Source organism: Schistocerca piceifrons, chromosome X (genome assembly GCF_021461385.2).
Source record: "Schistocerca piceifrons isolate TAMUIC-IGC-003096 chromosome X, iqSchPice1.1, whole genome shotgun sequence".
NCBI classification, from domain to species: Eukaryota; Metazoa; Arthropoda; class Insecta; order Orthoptera; family Acrididae; genus Schistocerca; species Schistocerca piceifrons.
In genome coordinates, this window is record NC_060149.1 from 658,097,139 (window position 1) to 658,110,329 (window position 13,191).

Below are 13,191 nucleotides of genomic sequence, written 5' to 3' on the forward strand. Positions count from 1 at the left end.
ATTACTCATGCAGAATTTGGTTTGACACCAGATCGAGTTTTTAAGGTATCTATCGAGGTGGAAACGAAGGGGAATGGACTAGTCTTGAACAATATGAAAAAAACGTTTCCAGTAAAAAACAAGGAACCGAAATAATAGACACCTCAGTGCACGCCAAGGCGTTAAATCATGGAAACAAGTCTGAAGCGGCACATTCTTCCCTATGTTATATGGATCGGCCTTGACCATTCATGATGAATAGCGCGGTACAAGCATCTGCAGCTCCAAGGAGTACCTTAAAGCGGCAAGGACGTTAAGCAGAAAAACTTACACAACGCCAAAGACTTTTCCAGGAAGTAAATACGTACTCTTAGAATTGGTTCACGTATTCCAAAATCATTACGCCAAGTTATCCAAGAAAAGAACACCCACAAACAAATATACAGCACTCACCATAAAAGAGATAAATCAGCAACACACACAAAAAAAAGGAAAAGACATGCGGAAGGCAGTATACTGCCGGTAATGATGCGAAACGAAGTATAAATTGTCAGTTCCGGAATAAGGCATCAGAAAGAGGCAAAATCGCAACGGAAGATGGTTTGCGAGGCAAGGTGATGTGAAGCTGACATAGCGCCTAAGCCATAAGATAAATTTCAAATTACACATTTACTGGCGGAAATTTTTATAGTAGAGCAATAGAAACAAGTAAGTAATATGGCCCAGAACGAAATTTTTTCAGGCAGTAGGAACGACGAGATCATATTTGAGAACGCCAAATTAAATGGGGAATGGAAAGAAGACGAAAAGCGGGAAGGAGATCAAATGACCTAGATTTACGCGATTCAAGAACAAGGAAAGGTTTTATCCAGTGATGCGGTAGGTAGTAATCACAGTGAAGATAGAGTAATGGAACATAATGAAACAGGTGAAGAGACAGTTAGACCATCTCAGATCGTACCAGCACATTTTGAGGAAAGTAGGCAAGTTGCAGAAGATCAGAACCGCAAGAAAAAATTCAAATTCAGTAGAGGACAACGGTCTTTGGTGGCTTTCCTTAATAGACACATGATTATAAAACCTTTATTGTGACCTTAAATAGAATTTTGTTAGATTTTGAACTGTTGGCTTTAAGAGATACTTGCGGCCGATCACGATGTTTTGTTCCTGTAGGAATTTCAAAAGTATTGTTATTATTAATATTGAAATATAAACAGACACATATATTGAAATAAAACAACACATTAATTAAAATAGATCGACTTTCTTAGACTGTGGCGGAAGCAATGGTTCGCTGATATTTATTTATTTGTGGTCTCAGTCGATCGGCTATGGCCTTGCTGATGGAACGACAGAATTTTATTCGGTGATATATAATGTTGTTTCAAGACTTTTTGTTTTTCTTCATGAACATTTAGAGTGATTTGTGTAAGAACGGTCACCAGTTGCTTCGCAATGTATTTTTTTTATTAGTGTCCCATCACTCAGCTTCCGAACAACAGCGGACCGTTCGTCAGATAATGGTTATTTACAAGAACTCTATGTTGTGTCGCATGTGCAGCTCGTAATGTGGCGAATACATGCAATCCAAGCATCGATAGTTGCTTATATGACATTTAAAGACATATTTACATAGCGGCTGGAAAAGTCAGTCTGTAGGTGCATATGTTTTAACATTTAGCGTGCAAACTGTAACCTATATAAGTGCCATAATTACAAATTCTGGGATTGTATGACGCGTCAGAATCCCAGTGACTTGATACGCAGTGTGAAGTTCCTGTCAAAACCAACCTTCTGCTGAGGAGCCTACAGTGATTCGAAAACTGGATAATAGCACAAACAAGTTTTTAAGACATTGTAAAGCATCTGCTCACAGTTTCCTCAAACACCATTTAACCACACCTCAGTATAAAGCGTGCGGAATGAATACGACGTTGTCATGTAAGCTTTTTAATTAATATTCATTTTTCCTCTTAGATAGATAATACGAAAACTATGTAAAAGACATTGTTTGGATAAAATATTTTAGCTTAATTCTCAGCAGCTTAGCAATATCTATTTGTAGGAGGAGACTGTATCTGCCTGTTAGAGACAGATCATTTTTCTAATGTTGACGGTTCTGAGTGTATGGGAGGTATGGATACGCGGAGCGTATAGTTGCACATATACCGGAATTCCATGTAACGGCAACGAAATGCTTTTTAGTAAATATTTAGCGCATAGAAATATGGAAGTTTCGTTTGCCGTATCATTTTGCATGAAATATGTGGATAAAATTACTCCCGTGGAAAAAAACATGAGGGGAACTATGATGCGACAAACAAAGATGTCCTCTTTCAAGGAAGAGCGGTTATCCTACACAAGTGGGGCAGAAAACAGGATATCAGGTGCGAGTATTCTGGTGGCTGGAACGCGTTATTTCACGAATAAAGAAAACTGTGGTACAGTACACAAAATAAAAAGACTACAGAAATAAATAAGCACTACAATACTATTCTGGGTGCCTACGGGACGGGATTGTATACCAACAGATCTGCCTCAAAATACGGGAAAACAAAATTTAACTTGCCGGCATGTCAGTTTCTGCGAGGATCGTAGGTTGGAGCAAGCGATTTTAGCGGGATTAAAGATGAAAACATCTCTTTTTAACTTCCAGTAAAAGAAGAACAAAGGGAACGTCAAAAAATAATTACGAAGATGAAGGGCAAGAGAGAGAGAGAGAGAGAGAGAGAGAGAGAGAGACGCAAGGCGATATACCAGCGTCAATTTATCAGCATATTATGAACTTTTTGTAATTAATTCGACCTGGGATCAACAGGCTGTGCCAAGTTATTAAGTGAAATCATTGTTTTTTTAGTTGTCTTAATAATTAATAGAAGTCGTCTGATTTCGATCACAATGGCCATTAACAAGCTACCCTACTGGGAGAGTATGTTACTGTATCATTAACAAACTAATTAAAGGGTATAAGAATGTTCTTTCCTATATGCATATATATCATGTACTTCCACATAATGCCTAAATTTTATATTCATCTGCACACAAATGTACAAGCTGTCAGCGCTACAGAAAAGAAACTCCCATAAACAGAAAAAGCTAGTTCGTGAAAGCTAGTACAAAAAGGAAGTCACTAGCTTGCCGCAATCTGAAGCTGATTTATTACTACACAAAGCACTTCTGTACTCTAACATTTCACGCTGATGTTGGCATTTAGCTAATGACTCAGTTTATCGCAATCAAACGATCAACAGTGATTACACTATCGATGTGTTACAATGTCGAAGCATGGTAATATAATCACCAGCTTTAGTAACAAAGCGTATTGTGCATAGGCTGACTAATGTGTATGATGAATTACTAAAATTTTTGATGAGTGGGCTTAAATTTGGCCAACGGCCTTCCCACAGTGGTAACACCTGTTCTCGTCAGATCACCGACGTTAAGCGCTGTCTGACACCCTCCGTCTAATAGGTGGTGCTCATGCATGGTTGTTTACATCTCTGGGAGGCTTTGGTGACATCTTTGAACAGTCAAAAGGACTGTGTCTGTGATACAATATTCACAGTCAACGTCTATCTTCAAGAACCGGGGTGATGCAAAACTTCTTTTGATGTGCGTGTAATAGATAAACTCCTAAGACGTTTTTGTACGTTTAATGTTCTTTTTCAATTTATTTGGTGCACTTTCAAGAAAATTTCATTATAATTAGTACTAAACATGTATAACCTATACCAGGAAACATACAGAATAGGGTTTTGGCTCTGTTCACATAAAAAACTCTTTGCAGGTTTCTAACTCGCGAAATTCATATTCTTCATTTGTCTTATATTTTTAATGTTCAAAACACGTGATAATTTAATTTATGACTGAGTTGCCCTACGATAAACAGATTTTAACAATCTGAAATGTGTTACAGTGACCATGGAAATAGAGATTTCGTTCCGGAACTCATATTTTGATGCAAGTAATGTGATGTTACCACCTGGAATACATGTTATCAACGTATTTCGCCAGCGAATAACATTTGCGTTCTTCTTGAGGTATGCACATACAGTGCTCTTCAGTATTATCCATGTTCGGTAAGAAAAACACCAGTGTTCGAAACATATAACGTGTTTTAACACTGAACGGAAACAGAAACAAACTAGTTCCAAAGTATATAAGCTTCAAGAATGCTGCGATACAGAGACAGGGCACAAAGATATTGAAATTCAAATCACTGATAATTTTGAACTAAGTGTTGTAGAGTAAGCATATGGCATTTTAGAGCAAAAACATAACACTGAGGAACTTAAAACATTTCTGAATTTCTTTACAAGATATAATAGAAGTAGGAGGTATTCAAGAGCTTATATAAAAACACGTACCATATATATGCTGTTGTCAATGGAACTTGATGAAGAATTGTTTATTATAGATTCACTGCCAGCAATTTCATTGCGTGCAGTAAAGACATACTCTGCTGTAGGATTAGTAACTTGATCAGTATATCAGGGCAGCTGTGTCGCGTTGTGGGGACTTTGTTGTATGCTTTTCTTTTAAGTAAAGGAGTATTATATAACCCTCTCTGCTCATTGAGGATATGGCCAAGGGAAACATTTTTGTATATGATAATCTCAGGTCGTCTATTCAGAAACTAGCAGATACCATATTGACCAATGTGATTATAGCACATGATCGTAACATATATATAGCTTTTGTCCAAAGTGTTGGCACAGCTGATGTCAATCTGCTGATTTGACAGGTCAAGACCGTCGGATGCACTCTGTACTGTGTATGTCTTTTCGTCGGTTTACAATCTCCAGTACCACAAACGCCTCCGGTGTCTTTTTAATGTTAGTGCAATCGCTGGCTTGTTAATCGGCAAATTGTTTTCTTACTGGTCCAATTTCAGACAGTTTCACACTGATGGACACGTAGGTGTCAGATGATATCTCGGGGACAACAGCCTAGCACTTTCTTTGTTGGAGAAACATCGTATCTCAGCTAACAAGCAATGAAGGTGATCTGAAGATCAACCGCTATAACTTTGACGTTTTATTTCCAATTTATTTATTCTTATAAATTTATTTCACTTGACGAGTTTAGGGCCCTATTTTCCATCTAACTAAACATTCTTAGTGATTTAACATTACGATAGGCATAGTACATAAGCTGCATTAATCAATAACAGCAATAATAATAAAATAAAAAATAATAATAACTAGCAGAAAATCAAGCAGGATTCAGATCGAACAGGTCATGCTCGGGACAAATTTTCAACCTCAAAACTATACTCAAAATTCGAGTCCTCAGAGAAAAACCTCCCTTTTAGCCTGTTCCTTGACAAGGTCATGGAAGAAATAACTCAAGAAACGTGGGTTTAGCAAGCATCTCAGTGGACTTTACTAAAAACAACCTCTACATACCATACCTGGCATTTGAGGACGATTCTTGCTCAGGACGAAGAGACTCCGTCAAGCTCTCGAGACAATGAATATGCAGAAAAAGTAGTATTACAAACATCAGTCGCGAAAACTAAATTCTTATGTTCAGAGGCAGAAATCGAGAGCCTGAAAACAAAATACCGTAGAATCAACAGGGTCCTGTACTTTAAATACCTCTGAGAATTCATCGAACCAACAAACCTTAAAAGAATCTTGCAGCAGAGTTGCCTCCAAAAAGTCAAAAAAGCATTCGGGATAGTCCAAAACCACTGAAACGAAAACTCCATGTCAAAACAAGACAAAAATTCGGAACTACAACACAATATAAAACCAACAGTCCTTTACGCAAACTAAACACTGACGCTTAACATAAAACATGAGCTGGAAGAAATCAGAAACAATAGAGAAAGATAATTAGGATAATTTTAGGAGGAAGACATACCCACGACTATTAGAGGCTACAATCAATCAAGACAACAGAAAAGTTTTCAAACACCGAAATTTACGTTAAGAAAAGGTGAATAAAATTCTTTGGTCTGCTCAACAGACTTGCGATTGACAAAAAGGATAATAGACTAAGTAATATTGTTAAAGAACTCAACACCTTGGCTGAACGAAATTCGAAAGGACCTCAGAAACGCAAACATAAGACCAGCGGACATTTTAAAAAGAGAGACCTTCAGACATACAGTAGAAAAATGGAAGGTTACATCAGACCATAAAAAAAAAAAAATTACAGACAAAAGTGGTAGGAGTAATGTAAACAAACTTTCTCTCAAAAAATGAGAGCCTTCTGGAACAACAAGAAGAACCTAAAAGAGAGCTGATTGATTTATTTGCTTTACGACTTGCATTTACTGGGAGAATTCGCTAATAACAACAAAAATAATAAGAGATATAATGGTGACTATATGGTATGTGAATAACGATATACTAATATATGCTCATGGAAGCAGCAGAAGAAGCACCGAACCTGGAGATGCCTGCTCTGAGAAAGAGCAGGAAGCAATAGCAGATGAGAATGGAAGAAATTAAGCAAGTAGGCAGAGATGAGTTAAGCATGGATGGCGTGGACAGTGTGTTGGAAATACTGGTTATCTGTTGAAAGCAAGCTATTTTAATTGTGTAAATCGTTGCTTCACTGGATGCCCTCTAATCAGCTGGAAACCCCTACTAATTCGTCAGGATGCAGACGCAGGACCTGCGCGACGTGATTAGACGCAATAAAACGATATTCAAAATTATTCCATTTATTACTGAAAATACAAGTCGTTGCTACTTCTTCTGCTTCGAATGGTGGCTACGCAATGCGGAGAAGCATCCGCTGAATCCAATCGCGCTTCAGTCCGGAACCGCGCGGCTGCTATGGTCGCAGGTTCGAATCCTGTGTGATGTCCTTAGGTTAGTTAGGTTTAAGTAGTTCTAAGTTCTAAGATCATTACCCTCATTGTACCCTCAGGTGGACTGCCATGTCGGAGAACCGTGCGACGCTGTGATTTAGCGAAGCCTCTGCCTTGGTCCAGAATCGTGTTTGTAGATCCTCGGACTACCCATCAGCACTGGCTGGAGTGCGGATGTCAGTACTGGAAGCTGGACTCGCATCAGCCGTAGCTTCGGATCGCTGATCGTCTCGTAGGACAGTAACTGTAATATCAACACTAAACAATCTCACGCACAAGATGTTGCTGTATCATAACCAGAGAATCAAGTGCGAACGTCATGAACAGCATGGATCCTACTGATCGAGTGCCAAAAGCACGTCACTGAGCACAGACTGTACTCTAGGACATCAATCGTAATGACCGCATTGCTTCTACTATTCCCCAGTCGTCAGTGGTCCTCTGTTCCGTCACATTAGCTTAATGAATTTGTTGCAGAAGCCTGCAGACTCTTGCTAGACGTTGTTGCGTCGTACGTAATGTTTCTTATGAAGTCTTAGGAAGTAACGAAGGCGGTTTGGTCTGTATTGTTCTACCCATTTCCTGCTGAGTTACAGTCTCTCTTAAGAGTGTCGAGGTGACTGTCCTACAGGCCCAGTAACGGTTCTGAAATGTTTACGCTTCCCTTTTGGTGGCTGGTGCCACTTCCACGTCACTGAGTAACTCCGGCTATTTGAACTTTGAAAAAATTTTGCTCTCAAGTGTCCTTACTAGTTCTGTAACTGTGCTGTTCAGCATACACTGCTATTAGTCATGTCTTACAGAGGGAATGGGAAGGCAATATATATAATTGGTTGACCGAGGAAGAAATATATACGACATGGCTGCTCTCAATTTTATAATTCCTACTTCCAACCGAATAGTTCCTGATACATCCAAGTACTTCTGAATGGGCAGCAAAGGTGTATGCAGCTGCTCGGTGATGCAGCTCCATACTTCGCCATCTCGTCAAATCCTGTGAAGTCAGAGCTTGTTAGCGATTAAAAGTATGCTGCTACTTGGCCTGTGGCGCGGCGCTTGGTCATAATCATAATTTGCTATCGGGACCTCAGCCCTAGCCGCCTAGTTCGTTGTGCAGCCACTGGGCGCTACTCTTATTCCGGCTTCAACCAGTGCATCTTATTGTGCCTGTAAATGCATGTAGTACCGTCTCTAAATTCATAAAATATCTTCTGTATTTCCGCCTTGCAACTCAGCTACGAGACACAACGAACAGCCAGCAGAGAATATATATATATATATTGACACCGGTGTGTCAGACCCACCATACTTGCTCCGGACACTGCGAGAGAGCTGTACAACCAATGATCACACGCACGGCACAGCGGACACACCAGGAACCGCGGTGTTGGCCGTCGAATGGCGCTAGCTGCGCAGCATTTGTGCACCGCCGCCGTCAGTGTCAGCCAGTTTGCCGTGGCATACGGAGCTCCATAGCAGTCTTTAACACTGGTAGCATGCCGCGACAGCGTGGAGGTGAACCGTATGTGCAGTTGACGGACTTTGAGCGAGGGCGTATAGTGGGCATGCGGGAGGCCGGGTGGACGTACCGCCGAATTGCTCAACACGTGGGGCGTGGGGTCTCCACAGTACATCGATGTTGTCGCCAGTGGTCGGCGGAAGGTGCACGTGCCCGTCGACCTGGGACCGGACCGCAGCGACGCACGGATGCACGCCAAGACCGTAGGATCCTACGCAGTGCCGTAGGGGACCGCACCGCCACTTCCCAGCAAATTAGGGACACTGTTGCTCCTGGGGTATCGGCGAGGACCATTCGCAACCGTCTCCATGAAGCTGGGCTACGGTCCCGCACACCGTTTGGCCGTCTTCCGCTCACGCCCCAACATCGTGCAGCCCGCCTCCAGTGGTGTCGCGACAGGCGTGAATGGAGGGACGAATGGAGACGTGTCGTCTTCAGCGATGAGAGTCGCTTCTGCCTTGGTGCCAATGATGGTCGTATGCGTGTTTGGCGCCGTGCAGGTGAGCGCTACAATCAGGACTGCATACGACCGAGGCACACAGGGCCAACACCCGGCATCATGGTGTGGGGAACGATCTCCTACACTGGCCGTACACCACTAGTGATCGTCGAGGGGACACTGAATAGTGCACGGTACATCCAAACCGTCATCGAACCCATCGTTCTACCATTCCTAGACCGGCAAGGGAACTTGCTGTTCCAACAGGACAATGCACGTCCGCATGTATCCCGTGCCACCGAACGTGCTCTACAAGGTGTAAGTCAACTACCCTGGCCAGCAAGATCTCCGGATCTGTCCCCCATTGAGCATGTTTGGGACTGGATGAAGCGTCGTCTCACGCGGTCTGCACGTCCAGCACGAACGCTGGTCCAACTGAGGCGCCAGGTGGAAATGGCATGGCAAGCCGTTCCACAGGACTACATCCAGCATCTCTACGATCGTCTCCATGGGAGAATAGCAGCCTGCATTGCTGCGAAAGGTGGATATACACTGTACTAGTGCTGACATTGTGCATGCTCTGTTGCCTGTGTCTATGTGCCTGTGGTTCTGTCAGTGTGATCATGTGATGTATCTGACCCCAGGAATGTGTCAATAAAGTTTCCCCTTCCTGGGACAATGAATTCACGGTGTTCTTATTTCAATTTCCAGGAGTATATATATATATATATATATATATATATAGAGAGAGAGAGAGAGAGAGAGAGAGAGAGAGAGAGAGAGAGAGAGAAAGAGAGAGAGAGAGAGGGAGTAGCTGAAAGTACTACGTAAGAACACACGGGCATCTGGTAAGCTACCTACGAGCATCTTCTACTATCGGTTCTAAAATTTTGCCTGTTTCTAACATTTTGTCTGTATTTTCAACTCTCCTTTGAAATCTAATACTGTCTTTCGATATCTGTTCCTAACTTTGAACGCGAGCTCTTCTGTGCGCAGAATTTCACGTAATAAACACGTGAACATTTTCCAAACAATAGGTTTAGCAAAATGTACCTTTTGTGGAGATCTTTCAACTGGCTGGTTATTCTCATATGCAACCTTTTATTCTTCAGTTGGTGAATTATTGCATGCCGATTTCGAAGCTAGCAAGAAAACTAACCGCTCCACCAATTCACTCGGGATATTCAACTGAACAAAATCGGTATGCGCTGGAGGTTCATTATAGACTTTCTTCCAACTGCGAACAGCAAATACGTTTGTCTTCTCTCAGTAGAAATCAACCAGTTTTATGTATTAAAGTGTTAACTATATGTTTATATTTATAGCCTCTGTTCGAGTTCTGTTGTCTACAAGGGAGACACCTTTGCTTATGAACATTGGTACCCTTGAGGATTTTACCATAATTTCAAAGATCTCGTCTTGCGTAACTCTTCTTAGGGCATTTAATGTTAAAAATTCGATTATATAATTCTCTCGCTCCCGGGTACCTTATTGTCAGAATAATTAAATTGCCTCCATACACATCCGCCAGCCAGCTGATCACCAACCATCCACGTTTTTGCTATAGGTTCCAATCTGATACCATATACAGCATCGCTCTTTTTGTCTGTTGCTGCAACTAAAAATTATGCTGCTAGTTTATCCCCTCTCTCTGTTATAACTTTCTTTCGTGAGTATTCTTCATTTCTGTCTCCAGGATCATCTAATCGATTATGCAATGCACCCACACAATTTGTCAGTGAGACATCGGGAAGACCATATTCAGACTGAAAAAGAATGGTGTTGAGTAAAGGCAAAAGACGCGAATTATTGTGTAAAGTTAACTGCCTTAGCAGTGACTGGTGCAATGAAAGCTTAAGTTCTAAGGGGTATGCATATGAAAAAGATAGCGAAGAAGAAGAATGCAGAGAAAATAATGAACAGAATAATTAAAACTATTCGAACTAGTCTAAAGTTTAGGAAGCCAGGAAGTAATCTCATAGCAGCCGTGAAAGTAGCTCGTAGAATTGCTTCACAAGTTGCTCCAAAAGGAAAATAACTTGACAGAGAGCGTATACTGCCCATCCCTAGAACAACTGGAATATTACTTCCCCTTCCAGTATTTTCTGCGTTATCTGCAGTTGGAGGATTACCAGGAGGAGAGGCAGGGGTCGTGAGGACTGCAAATGATGCGGAAGCTCTTCTCAAAAAACTAGCTGAGACGCAAAGACATTATCATACAGTGATAGCAATAGCACTTCGTGAAGGGAAGGCGTTGTATTTTGGACTATATAAGAAAAACGCATTTGGTTTATTTTTAACGAAAAAAGGTTCTGTTTTAACAGTCTTCCAGCTAGAGCATTTACCAATATTGACTTAGAATGTTACGATGAAAAACTGGAAATACCACATTTTCGAGGTTTGTTTATGAGAGGCACTTCCCTAAAACGCCTGAAAGATATGAGAGTTGATTGTTAATCTCCAGACTTAAAGTGAACCTGGCTCACAGAGGGTATCCCACAAGAAAAAGGGAAACGTTGTGTATTATTTTGACAGTTTCGGAAAAAACCCCCTCTGTAACTAGTGAACTGTTTAAAAAGTTATACAATAAATTACAACTAAAATACGTTTCGAAGTCATAAACGTCAGAGGCGCAGGTACCTTTGTTTAGAGTTTCTGAACTCTGGATAAACTAACTTCTTTTTTTTTTTTTTTTTTTTTTTTTGCACAAACTGGCTGTATCCCAGTGGAAGTCATCGGTCCTATCCGGTGAAAACTATTATAACTACACCATTTAACCCCACGCTAAATTTATCCCACCATGCGTAGTCTACTTATTTACCAACAATTTCCTACCTAATATTACGTCGGGAAACAATAACTTCTACATATTTTATAATCAAACACGTGATGTGAAAATTCTGGGCAGAGTTACTTTAAAACATGGAATTTATGCTATGACATCATTTCCGAATTGTTGATGGAGACAGTCACACAAAATCAAGAATGTGCTCGAAGATGGAGAGAGAGAGAAAAAGAATCCTTGTAAAACCTGAGATGAGTCAGTTGCGATAAAACACCGAAACGATGCGAGATAAAACTTAATGTATATATTGATTTCGAACGGGATAATAACATATGTTCATTTTATTGACAGAAATGTAACTAATGAAGACACCTTAAAGACAACAGAATATCCAATAAGTACTCAGAACGTTAACGTCCTTTGCATCGACAGTAAAATTTCTGCAGGTTCATTCCAGAATGCTGCTCCTACATACGCTACAGCAGTTCTGGACTGCAGAGCCACCTGGTATAAGACTGTGGAAACATAAAATCCACCCATTTGCATACGTTCATGGAAAGATACGTTTTAGTATTAAGTGTGTTAATTGTATATATTGCGGACAAGACGGTGAAGAAATAACTGTTCAATTACAACTAAGTAAATGTAATGGATATCGTATTTAGACATCATGTTATGTTTGAAGAGAGAAAAACGAATACAAATAACAAGGAGAAGAAGAACAAAAAGCTTAAGAAAGTGAAAAATGTGCTGAATCCTTACAATCAACAAATACTATTATCGCTAGGCTATACAGTGCTATAAATATAAACACCATTCGCTACGAGCGCTTATTCGACGTTGAGGTGTGCAAAGGAGAAGATAATGAGTCAACGCACTGAATTTTAGGGACAAAATTCTCATTGACATCTCCACTACTCGCTTCGAATATTGTAAGTATAAACCAACTGGTCAACTAGTTTTCAATCATCACGATTCCACATAGATTGCTATACAGAATGAAAACACATACCTACCTCCATGTGAGAGTCGCCTCTAACGTATATTGAAGAAAACCTTATCGATGAAAAAGGAGTGCTGAAAGCTATTGACTGACACTGGTTTAAATAAAAATTGCGGACTTCTCTTGTTTTCGGAAATTCAATACCGTTTGAATAACCAAATTACTGATCATGTGCGCAATCCAGGTATTGAAACGCTAATGAATGGGTATACCTCTTTTACACCAAATGATGCAATCATATTGCAACGGCCTTGCCACAGTGGATACACCGGTTCCCGTGAGATCACCGACGTTAAGCGCTGTCGGGCGTGGCCGGCACTTGAATGGGTGACCATCCGGGTCGATACGTGCTGTTGCCATTTTTCGGGGTGCACTCAGCCTCGTGATGCCAATTGAGGAGCTACTCGACCGAATAGTGGCGGCTCCGGTCAAAGACAACCGTCATAACGACCGGGAGAGCGGTGTGCTGACCACACGCCCCTCCTATCCGCATCCTCACCCGAGGATGATACGGCGGTTTGATGGTCCCGATGGGCCGCTTGCGGCCTGAAGACGGAGTGCTTTATGCAATAACATTGCAGAATACTGGTTGGGGAATGAGAAATGAACTAAAGGAATGACCTGGTACAGATGGACGTTT

General features: G+C 41.0%; 1 pseudogene; it reads left to right on the forward strand.

Annotated features, from left to right (window-relative positions):
- Window positions 1-12,792: 12,792 nt before the first annotated feature.
- Window positions 12,793-12,910, forward strand: LOC124723295 (annotated as a pseudogene).
- The last annotated feature ends 281 nt before the right edge of the window (window positions 12,911-13,191 follow it).